Here is a 12,159-nt window from a genome sequence, read left to right as displayed (position 1 = left end):
TGATTGACAGTATGTGGCATGCTGCCAGAGTGCTGGTGTTACTTCATAGGTCCTGAATTATTGCAAAACTTTGGGGGCGCCATCATGAAACCAAATAGTATGAAAATCTCTCCATTTTTGGTTTCAGATTTTTCCCCTCAAAGAAGAACACAGAAAGTGCCTCGAAGAGCCATTGTGTATGCTATAGCAGACAAAAAATTGTTTATTTTATTTTCAGTTGAACTTGAATTAAATATGGGAAGGAATCTTGTTTAAAACCAGACTAAGCTCCTAAAGGAGACAAATGTCACTTGGTTAATGTTGAGCTTCATAGGACACTGTATAGTCTGGAGCTTCCCTGCCTTGCAGAGCTGTTATGCTCTGTTAAATCAGCACATATTGTACCGGCTGATGAATGACAGATGTTTTATTCATAGAGGAAAGATAGTGTGCATTCTTTGAAGCACATTCCAGGTTTTATGAAGAGGGTAAAGGATGGGGCAGAAGGTTTGAAAGGAATGAAAATTGACTGAATCCACAATTTCAGTCATTCCTGCCTTCAGATGAAGAGGTGATTCTGACACTCTGTTGATGTTTGAGTCTCCTATCTAAGCAAACCCATCCCCAACAAATTACCTCCTGATCTGTGTCAAGGAATGCCAGCGCCATAGTTCACCTTACATACCAGTAAGAGCTGATACTTTTATGGAGAAAGTTTAAATTACAAGGACAACATTTTATCTGTGTGTAATTCAAGGGTCAGAGAAATAGTGCCAGACAGTTGCCCTGCCTGCAACCCAATGAGAGAGGGTAGTAGAAGTGTTTTTTTCTTCTTTACTTTTATACACATTTTTAGGGAACTAAATACAACACTAAGAATTTTTTTTTGTGGATCTTCAAAATCACTGATTATCCAGCAAATATGTAGCAACACTGGAGACATGTTTTCATGGGTGTCGGACTAGGGGGTGGGGACTGAGTAGGGCCCAAAAAGATGCTAGAATGAAAATCTGTGGATGCGGGGAGAGGCCCATAGAAAATGCCTTTCTAAAGGGCCCAGAATATTGTGTTATGCCGCTGTATGTTTCTGTCCACCTGATAAATGTATCCAATATTCACTCTCCTTTTAGCTCAGTTTTTGGTCTCCAACTACTCCAGAGGGAAATATCCTATCTGCTAAATGCTCCACAGTGTTCACCAGCTTCTTTGCTAACTTTGTCTGTCTGTCGTTTGGTGCTAGGCAGGTAACATACAGTGGGTTTATCTGAAAATGATGCTGATAAGAGCAGTGAGAGTGAACCAAAACAAAAGTTGTGGGCATTAAAACTGAGGGGAAGTGCAGATTTGGGTGATAAGTGGGATCATCACCAGAAGAGACCCCTTTCACAGTACACATAGCAATGTTATCTGTTGTTGAAATCAAAGTATTGATTAGTTGATTAATGGCATACATTTTGTTGTAGAAACTTTATTGAGTAATTTCCCCTGGATCGGATTAGGTGTAGTGGAGTGTTTGATAGAACCACCTGATGGCACCAAAGTAAAACATTTTTAAATTCTACACATGGTGGCCTTAAAAAGTGACTAGTTTCCATAGAGGAGCAAATACCATTAGATCAAGTATACCTTTCCACGCACATTATTATCATTTAACAAACCTTGTCTAGAGAGAACGATTTAAGAAGTGTCTTCATTACAAGCAAGCAGTGGTAGGGATGGTCAATGGCAGTGTGCCTCAGAGCTCTGTGTCTCGGGCCAGAGAGGCCGTGGGATCCATCTGCTTCATTCCAGCTGCGGAGCTGCACACACGTTGGAAGTCCACGGATTAAAAGGAGATCAGTTACACCAAACAGGGCTAACAAATGGCAGATGTTGTGAATTTCATTATCCTCTGTCACAACAGAGAGGCTAAAGGGACCCAGAGACTGTTTCCACATGAAAGCGGCATCCCAGCAGAACCATGGGAAACCGCTTCCCACTCTGCGGACTGCATGGAACTAGGATGTTGGGTCTCTCCACATTTACACACCAAAAACACAAACAGATATAAAGGCAGTCTTTGAACGGTTTATCTGTCTTGCACATGGGTCGACTGAATTGGCATTGGAGACAAAAATGTGCTTTGGATGCCACTGAGCCAGAGCACTATGGGTATTGTGTTTTTTAAGGTACTGGAACAATTCAGTTTGTACTGCTCTAATAACAATTTTTCTGACTTCATGCCAGGTTCACCTTGTACATCACTTTTACATGTCAGTGACAGTCATATATCTACACCGTTTCTCATCTTCTTTCTTTACTTGCACTTGATAAACTTTATAAAAAATAAACCTTGCACTCAGTTCCACATGAATATTTGTAACTCTGCTCTGTTTCTCGCACAGTTTGAAAACTTGGATTTTAAAGTTGTATCAGTGTAAGTCACATTGGGTAATTACATCAAACTTAAAGTGTGTGACTAATGCAAATTAATAACTTCACTCCTTATGGATAGATATAAGAATATGGCATGAAGTTTGGTCTTAGAACTATATTCCTTTCACTAGAAGTTGTCAGAGCGCTGTTCAGATATGACAGATGAAATGTTTGGGGTCATTACAACTGTCAACACCGAACGGTTTTGAAGATGTAACCAGCCATCACAAGTAAGTCAGACCGAAACATCAAAGAGGAGAAGCCAATCATTCTGCCTCAGTGTTTTTCTCCCACTTGCCAGTCTGTCATGGCAACATCTTTGAGCATCAATCACTCATTGCCGTCAAAGCGTTATGTGTACGGTGACTCTATTTTTATCTGCAACCAAAACACTTGGATTTTTTTTGTGCGTGGCTATGATTATCAATTTTTACATCTCGCCACTGTTCCAATCCTGTGGTCCACTGACATCCCACCCAGGTATGTGGATGAATGTCCAGGCTGTGCTGCAATAACCCCAAAGTTACATGTTTTAATGAAGAGACTGCAAATCGGTTATTCTGCCAGAAAATACCAAAAGCAGCCATGATAACTCCAGTGGAGGTTATTGTTTTAGAAATGTAATGGACAAACAAAAGTGGTGACAAGAACCAGTAATGGGATTAAGGTCCCCAGCCAGATTCAGCAACTGAGCCAACAGGACCACCTACTGAAGTTACTGGATGTGTTTGTTTTAGCATCCCCAATTGTTAGCCACAGTGTGTTTAAAATCACATACTAAAGTACTGCATACTATATACTCAATCAGTTTGTACTGCATACTGCGTAAATTAACGATTGAATGTGGCACTACCAGCGACACATGACTGTATCGATCATGATGTTACCGGTCTGAGCTACCGACGAATACAAAAATTATGTAAATCAACAGTCAATGGAATATTATCCAAGATTATTTTAAGGCTAATTAGAGTTATTAAATATTTCAGTGTTAGATATATTTTTCTACAGTACATCATATGTAAGCTCCCGCGTTTTTCACATTTGTACGTGCTCTGTTGCTGCCTCGCAGTCCGCCATTGGACAGTCTGAAGAGCCGCAATACATTTTGTTTGGCAGTTGACGTCCAGTAAGCTCACATCGCCCACTCAGGAATCACTATATACTAATTTATTTATACTAACTATTCATACTTAGTATGAATAGTTAGTATGCGATTTTGAACAGAGCGAGAGTCTTCTATGATCCAATTACTCTAAAGGATATTTCATTGGGCTTGCTTAATGTGTTTGTAGTCTAACATCACCCTCTGCTTTAAGGTACTTAATGTATTATTCTGTTTTTGAAACTCCATTATAATGGAGGCCTTTTTTTTAAAGAGGCTGGTCTGATGTGTGACTCTACAGGGGATGCATGTTGGGAGTTCTCTGTGGGTATTTTCATGGAGTATGCACATTAAAATGCTCACATGCATCAGGATTTTGCAAGTGTGTGTTTGTGTGTGAGTGTGAGCATGTGTGACAGGGCAAGCAGCTGAGCCTCTGAAGACAGTGGTCCTGCGGTGAAAAAAACAACAACACAGGGGGGAGACGTGTTAAAAAGCTTGGTGACGATCCTCTGTCAGATCCTTAGCAGTTTGAAAAGTTCATATAGACTGAAAGCCAGCCACTGGGAAATGTTATTTGCAAACTCAATGAGAGTTTATCATCTCAACACAAGGAGAGGCACCGTTTGAGATGATAACGCGCTGCCTTTAATCTTACGGAGGTTTATCAGGGAGTCCTACTTTGTCAAAAACGGGTAAACCTGGGACCTTATAAACAAGGTTTCTCAGCTGTATCCTTCCTAGCCTGTAGCCACCTAAACATCATGCAACATCGCAACTCCTGTTCGAGACCTGCGGATGAATTGTGAACTTCTATTAACTCTGTTCTCCTTTCAGGCTATTTTAGCAAACTGAGTGTCAGAAGAAGCCCTGCAGCTGGAAAAGAGTCATAATTTCAATACAAACTTGAATTGCTTGTAATTATCTAGGTGTTTAACTATCTGTCAATTGAATTAAGTCCCAAGTGGGTTGTTTGTGTCAATAATGGCTGTTGTCGAGGCTAACAACAATGCAACGCTAACAATGCTAACGTTACATTCACCAAACACATTAGCCCTTATCCTAAACGCCTTTTCTTTTTTTTTATCTCATAAAGTATGTTGGATGGAAGTGGCCTAAAAGTCTGATCTTACATTTTTTCTTTTCTCACATATAGTAACTGGCTCTACTGTGCACTACAATAACAATGTTGTTTCTTTATGTCTTCTACATGCATCATCGCCTGGTGAGGATGCTTGTTTGGGACATGTAGCTCTAGCCTCCATCTTTTAGCACGATATCATGTATGTATCAAGTGCACATAAGACCCCTTTACAGGATTCCCGTTTTAAAACAAGTCAGCTGGAAACACTAAAAAGTCAGCTGGATAAAGCATTCTTTCGACCAACTCACGGAGGCAACATTAGCTTAGTTAGCTAGCTAAATACAGCTAGCGACTGTTAATTAATTCGTAATCTACAGACGCTACTTTTGTCTACAACTGTCAAAAAATGAAGGACCTATTATTTAAAAAAATTACTAAGCATTTTAGCAACTGTGATAAAGGAGGATAGTGCTTACTGAATGGTTAAATGCTTTCCAAATAAGACCTTTACACAGATCCATGCACGCTCCACTGAACCCTTCCATATATGTGTACTGCTCCAAGTGAACTTGTGAAGGCCTCCAGGGACCTGCTAGCTGTCCAGATTCCCCATCACATCATGTCAGGCTTGTGGAGCAAACTGATACTGTCACTAAGGCCAATACTTTTTTCACCCAGAGGATAACAATTGTTTGACTTTTTTCTTTAAATAATTAAACTACAATGTGTTTTGAGCTAAATGCTCAGCATAGTTGAGGGTTGCACAGCTTGACGTCACCCTACCATAAAAAGGACATATTGTGCATTTGGTATTGGTGCTGTCAGGCATCAGTGTTACCCAGAAGGAGATATGAACATGCAGTGGACTGTGATGTCACCAAAAAGCAAATAACTGATTAGTCCAAATGAAGGGATGTGGCTCCTTCCTGGGCCATAAATAAATGTGGCAAAGTGTGACAAAGAATCAAGTTCCTCTGATTCATGCTGTGGCTGTCAGCAAGCTCCAGGCCTGACTGCCACATCTAAGCCACCAAAAACACAAGGAACTGCTGGCATTTCCAACAAAAAGCACAATCTTCATCCTTCCTCCATCATCACTAACTTTACCCCATACTCACCGCCAGAGGTGGAAAAGGTACTAAAATATTGTACTCAAGTAAAAGTACCAATAAAAGTAAAAGTACTAATACTAATATTACTCAAGTACAAGTGAAATTACCTATCTGAAAAATTACTCAAGTAAAAGTAATAAGTAGTTCATTTAAAATGTACTTTAAGTAAAAGTTACTTAGTTACATAAAAAAAAAAATGTAAAAATGGGGCATGTCCTACATACTGTACGTTCTACAGGTTGCTAGTGCTAGACAAGAATTCGCAATGCCACGAAACATATTGTTTTGCTTATTGGCAATTTGCTATTAGTCATGAAAACTTCGTTTGAAGTACCAATGCACAAATACTTATCAAAACATGCTTCCGCAGATTAGATGTGGAGTTATTGAATGCTGCCAGTTCAAGTCACCTTTGGCAGGCACATCTGGCATTGCATGATGATACTATTGGCCCTGTTGAATTTAAACGAAAAACAGTCTTTCAAATGTGGCCAAGGATTTTCGTCGTTTTGGGCAGCAGAATTCGATGTTTCAGCTAGCATACTGAAAGTCTCTGAACCGTCGTCGCTCATTCGTCACTGGAGTGATTCGGGGCGCTTTTTTTTCTTCTTCCTTTTGGTTTTTGTTAGTCAAAGTTTGTTTTTTACCCAGTAACGGATGGGATTTGTAATGTAGCAAAATACAATACTTTCACCTTTGAATGTGCAACCCACGTTACCTCAATCTCCCCTGAACATATCGTTCACCTGCATTTGTGGTTAACTGAAGAATTTCAGCGACAACTCTGTTCAGGTTGTCATTTGACAGCGTTCCATACGTCAGTAGCTGAACACCAAGCAGCTGTCTATGCCTGTAGAGAGTCCAACAGTTGTGGGAGTGAAAATATATGTATGTGAAAGGAGAATGTATGTATGTGTGTGAGAGTGAAAATGTGTGTATGTGAAAAGAGAATATATCTATGTGAAAGTGAAAATATATGTATGTGAAAGGAGAATGTATGTATGTGAGAGTACCATAATGTCTTATACAGCCCCTCATAATACTTCACTCAAAATGTAATCGAGTATATTTCAAATTACAGATTTTAAAAACTACTTGAAAAATACAAAATACACAACAAAACTACTCAATACAGTAATGTGAGTAAATGTATTTCGTTACTTTCCACCTCTGCTCACCGCTGACCATTTAGTCTGAATTGAGTCACACTCAATGGGGGAGGAGAGCTTTGAAAATTACTCTTTATCTGTGTGTTGCTGTTTTTCAGGGAACACAAAAAGACTGATGAGACCATTTTACACCTTTACACCGATTCAGTGTTAACACCAGTATAAATGTTTTTAAGCATTTATCAACATTTGAAAGAAAAATATAGTACAGGATAATTCTCTATGAAAACATTCTTGTACGGCAAACCTTGAGCTGTTGGTGGCTGGTTGATCTGCAGTCTTGTTCAGCAGCCTGCAACAGACAAACTGTCAGTCTCCAAAGCTCATGAACAATCAAATCCTTCCCACTGGTTAGGCATGAAAAAGACCCACATGACAGTGATTTCCAGGGCCTTGGAAAAGTGGGAGGAAACCAGAGATGACTGTGAGGGGATGACAATAAATGTCTCATTTAGAGACTGATGCCCACAGGTAAGAGTAATTGCGGAGGACCATTATTCTCTCCTGTCAGTGGGTGTTTGTGTGCGTTTGTATACTGTTGAGGCCAGTCTTTTAGGCGGGTCCCAGCAGCAGATTACAAAGGTGTGGCTTTCACGCGCCATCCAAATGTGACACATAAAAGACAAAAGTGTGGATCAACAGAGGGTGTCTCAGCTCCATTCCGCTACTTTGCCATCAATCTGACAGATGGCATGGGCCTGTCTGAGGCCCTGGCAATGAGGAGTGCAGTGGCTTCAAAGGCCCTCTGTAATCTGCAGAAACATCACAGGCTGGGAGAAAGTGACTGTCTTCCAGACGCCCGCCCTACTAAGAGGGCGAGCGAGGCGCTAATGAAAGGCAGATAAAGGGATTGCAGGCACAGACAGCGCCTCGTGAAAAAAAGAGAGAGAGAGAAACATCAGGAATGCTCGCCTTTTTTCTTTGCCTTTCTTTTTCTATGCCTTTCTTTTCAAGAATCTACAGATAAATGGTCTCGTCAGTCTTTTTGTGTTCCCTGAAAAACAGCAAAACACAGATAAAGAGGTATTTTCAAAGCTCTCCTCCCCCATTGAGTGTGATTCAATTCAGACTAAATGGTCAGCGCTGAGTATTGGGGTAAAGTTAGTGATGATGGAGGAAGGATGAAGATTGTGCTTTTTGTTGGAAATGCCAGCAGTTCCTTGTGTTTTTAGTGGCTTAGATGTGCCAGTCAGGCCTGGAGCTTGCTGACAGCCACAGCATGAATCAGAGGAACTTGATTCTTTGTCACACATTGCCACATTTATTTATGGCCCAGGAAGGAGCCACATCCCTTCATTTGGACTAATCAGTTCTTTGCTTTTTGGTGACATCATAGTGCACTACATGTTCATATCTCCTTCTGGGTAACACTGATGCCTGACAGCACCGATACCAAATGCACAATATGTCCTTTTTACGGTGGGGTGACGTCAAGCTGTGCAACCCCCAACTATGCCGAGCATTTAGCTCAAAACACATTGTAGTTTTATTATTTAAAAAAAAGTCAAACAATTGTTATCCTCTGGGTGAAAAAAAAGTATTGGCCTTAGTAACAGTAGCTCCACAAGCCTGACATGATGTGATGTGGAATCTGGACAGCTAGCAGGTCCCTGGAGGCCTTCACAAGTTCACTTGGAGCAGTACAGAACGACAGCACACGGTATGTGGATGGGTTCAGTGGAGCGTGCATGGATCAGTCATAGTCTGCAGACCCTCACTCAGCTCCAGAGCTGGGGGATTTGTTAGCTGCTCTCAGGGCAACCAGGCCACTCTCCATTTCAACACATTTGCCTGTCGTTTCTGACAAGCCACTAGACTGTGTAGGCCTGTCAAAGCTGGTAATGGCTCTCATTTTCAGGAAACACACACAGCCCTATGTTATCCATCCTTTTCAGTGTGTAAAATCACAGAGATGTGTAGCAAAGGAAAGAGAAACAAAGTTCTAACAACCAGGCTAACTAGGCTAAATTATGGAAATGCAATGCCTAAAGTCACAGAATTTAGCAACCCAATTTTACTCCAATTAATCAAATACTATATGATTGTATGAGATCAATATGAATTGTGCCTTAAGTACTGTTATCAATACAATACTATACTATGTGTATGTGAGGCTCCACCAACTTTGTATTTGTCTCTGCACCCATACAAGACTTTTTCTTGGCAACATATCTGTTGCAATTAAGGGATTCTGACTCTGATATGGATTAACCTTGCCTGCCATTGCTGAATCCTCTTAAAGTGAAATGCTTCAGATGCCACTGCTTCTTATATTTGAGTGGCAGGAAACATCCATTTGTTTGTGCTTCTATTTTGGAGAGAGTTCTTTTTTTATATTTATAGCAACTGTAGGAATTGCTGATGTTTTATTTTAATACTGATTAAGAAAAGGTCAACAGAAACATTCAAAATCTAAAGAAAAAAAAGGAAAAAACTATATAGCCCTTGAAATGTTTGAGTGCCACCATGTGTGGTTGACATTTTTGGTTTTTAATAAAATGTCTCAGCAACTGGATTGCTGTGAAATGGATACAGATATTTATCTCCACTTCAAGATGATTTATAATGACTTCTCTTAACTTTTCATCTAGCACCATCATCAGGTCAACATTTGATTTAGCCTAATATAGAGATGGTTGCTCTGATACTGCCTAAAACGCTGGTATCGGTATCGGGAAGTACTGGAGTTTATGCACCAATCCGATACCACATAATAAAGCCCTAAAGAAAATCTACGTTAAAGTAGTTTATTTAGGTTCTTTTTCCGTTATAACCGAACTGGAGAATAAAAGAAAGTTCTACGACATTCATTGTTTGTGTTTGTTCATGTTTTACAAAGAGTTTAACCTGAGCCAGACAGCAAAGATAGAAATCATATGCCATCCATACAGGGATAGTAGTATACAGTTGTTAAAACATAATAAAATATATGACACACTGGTATCGGATCGGTACTCGGTATCGGCCGATACGCAAATTCAGGTATCGGAATTGGTATCGGGAAGTTTTGGTGGAACATGTGTACATTCAAAGGTTGTTTTAGTCGTCCAACAGAAGACTCAGATTGGACAGATAGTCTGGATTTACCCTGCAGAGATCTGAAGAGCAGATAAACATAGTCCTCATGAATCCACCGGAGTTTAGAATGCCAACACAAAGAAAGCGGAAGGAAACTGACATCCGGCGGAATTTGCAATTAAGGGATTCTCGCGATTAATCGCATGTTTATCGCATGATTCAAATTCTATTATTTTGCATTTCACAACTGTTTTTAAGTACATATTAACAATGGAAAGCAATTCTTACCAGTGTATCTTGATTAGGAATCAAATGAATGCAAAGAAAGTTACTTTATGAACTTGACTTTAAGATTTGTACAGGCTGTGTATGCGTGAAACTACTTTCCCCCTCGACGGCAACGTATAAGACGGCTCAGAACATGCCGACCGTAGTACGTCTTTAAGACCCAAGTCTTCTACGATGCTGACAGGTCTGCAGTTAGTTGCCATCCATTTTGCAAGAGCTGTAGTCATTGTTTTGGATTTGGTTTCATCCACAGCTCGGCAAGTAGCACTCTCCAAAATAGTGCTTTGCCTGATTCTGCTGCATCAACCTGAGTCACCTTAACTGTACTATGCTTAGCTCGTAGGTGGTAGCTCAAGCTTGACGTGCTTTGGTGATATTTTAATTTAACTGAAATTGCTTGCGAGACTGACAAGTCCACAGCGGCGTGTATGTCCGAGCCTGTCTCCACCGCCTCCACCGGCAGGTTGTCAACTGTGTGGTTTTAAATCAAAGGGAGAAAACAGGACGCCAACGATGTAGTTAAGGCAGCAGGCGTGTCTTGCTGTCTTCAGCATAAGTGCTGCGGGAAACCCTGCGAGTGAAGTAAATGAGAAGTTGTTCTCAAACAGTTTACCTGGATAAATAAAGGTTAAAAAAAAAAAATAATAATAAATGAAAATAAATTAATAAATAGCGGCATGCGATTAATGCGATTTAAAAAAAATTAACGCGTTATGCTCGGCCCTTAAAGGTGCCCTGCCATACAAAACCATTTTTACTTGCATTTTTTGAAATATGTTAGGTCCATAATGTTTGTGTTATGTTGTGAATGTGAAAATGAACTGCTACCTCCTCTGTCAGCTCTAGCCACTGAAAAGAAATAAGCAGAGAAATCAGGCCAATTACAAAAGCTGGTCAGTCTGACATCATATTGCCTGAGCTCATTACTATTCATTAGCTCGCCCAGTTGGGCTGGGTAAAGAATTCTGACAGCCAGGCTCTCATTGGCTAGCTGTTAGCCAATCAGATTCAAACAGCTTAGCTTGTTGAATATTAATGAGAACTAGCAGAAATCGAGCTGAGTCTTCCTGTAGGCTTTCTATACCACGCTAGAATGGCTTGAAACAAGGTAACCAAGGCATTTCTTCCACAAAAAATGTTACAGAGTCCATGGCAGAACTTCAGACATTACCACAAAGTAATGAAATACGTGTGACAGGGCACCTTTAATCGCTTTGCGATTAACGCGTTAATGCTGACAGCCCTACTTTTTAATTAACGGTTTAAGTTGTTATTATGTAATAAAACTGAAAAATAGCCATCTTAAAATTATGTGATTCAAATTATAAAAGAAAAGAGTAATAAAGCATAACTTTAAAGTCATCTAGCACCCTAACAATGAGTTTAACTCGTAGATCGTCACCACTGCCTGAACACTCTGCAGATGAGGGATGTGTCCATAAAGCTCTGGTTTTGAGGTAGGATAGCATAAAATGTCTGGGTGTCAGCTGCTGTTTCACTTTTAGCTCTGCCAGATTCCTCTCCTCCCCACGCCCAGCTGGGGATACAAAAGTCATTCAAGGGTTGTATAATTAGCTGGAGTTTAATTAAAGGCCAATTTGAAAAAAAGGCAGACAAAAAGGCAAATTAAAGAGACTTGTAAAAAGGAAAATGAAATGCTTAACAAGCTCAGTATCACTACTCAGAGACCTGTTTTGCATGGCAAACCTTTACAGCGAGCATGTTAACAATTTTGCGGTTTCAGTGTTACTGTTAACTATAAAGTTGAGATTCTATAATTGAAACACGACATAACAACATTTGACAGCATTTCAAAAATCTTACTGCATCACACTAATGTTAAGCTCTGTAGGCTGTGTGTCACACCTTAAAGGTCCAGTGTGTAACGTGTTTAGTTGTTCATCCTTTTTCATGAATATTTACCACCAACATCAATTCCAAGTATTCCTTTTGGGTTGAAATTTTACATTTGCATTTGCATGAACTGGG

This window comes from Perca flavescens, chromosome 1 (genome assembly GCF_004354835.1).
Source record: "Perca flavescens isolate YP-PL-M2 chromosome 1, PFLA_1.0, whole genome shotgun sequence".
Classification (NCBI taxonomy): domain Eukaryota; kingdom Metazoa; phylum Chordata; class Actinopteri; order Perciformes; family Percidae; genus Perca; species Perca flavescens.
This window is presented reverse-complemented; position numbering follows the sequence as displayed.